This window comes from Rhipicephalus microplus, unplaced genomic scaffold (genome assembly GCF_043290135.1).
Source record: "Rhipicephalus microplus isolate Deutch F79 unplaced genomic scaffold, USDA_Rmic scaffold_340, whole genome shotgun sequence".
Taxonomy (NCBI): Eukaryota; Metazoa; Arthropoda; class Arachnida; order Ixodida; family Ixodidae; genus Rhipicephalus; species Rhipicephalus microplus.
The window spans coordinates 70,001-72,500 of record NW_027464908.1 but is presented as its reverse complement, the minus strand read 5'-3'; the positions used below and the strand labels follow the sequence as shown (position 1 = coordinate 72,500).

At 35.4% G+C, this 2,500-nt stretch overlaps 1 pseudogene; it reads left to right on the top strand.

The window, feature by feature from the left end:
• Positions 1-2,500, top strand: part of LOC142793853 (large subunit ribosomal RNA) — an 8,133-nt pseudogene that overhangs the window by 2,974 nt on the left and 2,659 nt on the right.

The window sequence follows — 2,500 nt, the reverse complement described above, 5'->3', positions numbered from 1 at the left end:
AAAACCAGGATATCCAGGATATTAAAAGCTGGGAAGTACTTAAAACCTATAATCACAGCGATCACAGATACATTAAAGTTGTTATTAAAAATGAAGAACTTCCAGAGGAATATGGCCTAACGTTAAAAGGGCAAACAAAAGTCATGGAAAAGTTGCAAATTGATCCCTGGTTTGAGGAAGTCCAGGGGAAAATAAACACGAAGGAAAGTATTGAAGAAATAGTGAATACGCTACACGAGAAAATCGAGAAACTTAAGAAGGAATTCAGTAAAAAGAAAAAACCTTCTAAACAAAAACCGAATACTTGGTGGTCAAGAGACCTAGAAATTGAAAGGAAGAGAGTCAGAGCATTACGAAGGAGGTATCAAAAGGCGAAAGGGGATATCAGAGAACAATACAAAAAGGAATACTATAAAGAACATGACACGTATAACAACATGATAGAACAGGCTAAAAACAACAGTTGGAAAACTCTATGTACTAAGGCTACAAAAAATCCATTCATCCTACCGTATAAAATTGCACGAAATAAGATGAAAACCAAGGTTATGTTTAGAAGCATCACAAAAGAAAATGGAGAAGTCACAAAGACTCTTCAGGAAACAATAGAACACATTCTAGGAAATTTATACCCTAACTGCATGGAAAATGACGAGCCAGGACACAGTCAAATACAATCAAGCAACGGCACAATAAACAATAACAAACAGGGAGGAAATTGGACATCGGGAGCAGAAATGAGAGAAAGAAATTTACCCAGTGATGACCTCCCATTTACAGAGATTGAAGTAACGCAGATAGTAAAAAATCTGAGGAAAGATGTAACCCCCGGACCAGACAACCTAAAAACTAACCTCATACAAGTGATGTATGAAAGGCATAAGACTTTCTTTGTCAATCTTTTTAATGCATGCTTAAAGCACGGACATTTTCCTCAAAGATGGAAAGAATCTAAAATTATATTGATTCCAAAAGGGAACGGAGAGGACAAATCCGAGGAAAACAAATATCGCCCAATAGCTATTAACTCGATTTTGGGAAAAATATTAGAAAAGCTCATAAAAGATAGAATCTATTATTTCTTGTTTAAAAATCACCATTTTAACAAAAAACAATTTGGATTTACCCATGGGACATCAACAACCACGGCATTGGAAGAAATAATCAAACGAATAAACCAAGCGAAAATTGATAAGCTAAACAGCATGCTAATAGCACTAGATATTAAAAACGCATTCAATTCTATAAAACCCGAAGCAGTTATTCAGAAATTAGAAGAATATAAGTGTCCCAACAACCTAATAAAACTGGCGGACAATATTCTACGGAACAGGAAAATAATCTATGAAACAGATGGAGTAAAAATTAAGAAAACACTAACTTCAGGTTCCCCACAGGGGTCACCTTTAAGCCCACTCTGTTGGAATATAACAATAGGCGACCTATTAGAAACTCAGCTTCAAGAAGGAGTACACATCCAAGCCTTTGCGGACGACGTGGTGTTACACATAAAGTTCCGCTCAAGAAAAGAGGTGGAGGAAAAAGCTACGAAGGCACTAACACTAATAAATCAGTGGGCACATCAAAAAGGAATAACCCTGAATAAGGAAAAATCGGAATATATGATAATCGGAAAGCAGTACATTAGCCATCAACCCCAAATAAAAATCGGACAGGATAAAATCAAAATGGTTAACGAAATGAAAATTCTAGGGGTGGTCTTGGACACAAAACTAACATTCCTCCCACATCTAAAATACTTAAAAAGAAAAGTAGACGAAGTCACGTATAATTTAAGTCGTACAATAAAAGACGACAAACATACAAATAGAAACACACTACAGTTAATATATAAAAGGGGTATAGAACGAATGGTTACATACGCCTCCCCAGCATGGTATAGCCGAAAAACCATTTTTATTAAAAAACTGAAATCAATCCAAAGATTACCTTTATTATTAATAACTAAATCATTCAAAACAACATCAAATCTTTCACTCAACATATTAGCAAACATTCCACCTCTCCATTTGACAATCGAAAAAGAAAACGAATTACACTACATACTTAAGAAAGGAAAGAACTTCACATGGCAACAGAAAGTATACACCGAAAACGAAATAATGAAGAAACACGACCAATGGCAAGATCATCCAGCAAATAAAGTTAGCATACCCTTTGGAACAACAGAGGAAGAAGCAGACTTCAAAATATACACAGACGGATCAAAGAAAGAAAAAGAAACAGGAGCGGCATTTATAATACTAAACAAAGATAACCAAATCCAAACAGTGAAAAAATATAAACTTCCAGAACACAGCAGTAATTACGAGGCTGAGATCATTGCAATCCAGAAAGCAATAGAACATATCTGGCCTCTACAAGCTTTCGTTAAATACCAGCTTTTTACAGACAGCCAATCTGCACTTCTGGCAATAAAAAATCCAGATAACCTAAATCCAATTATTTGTAACATCAGGAAAACCTTAAGCCAAACACA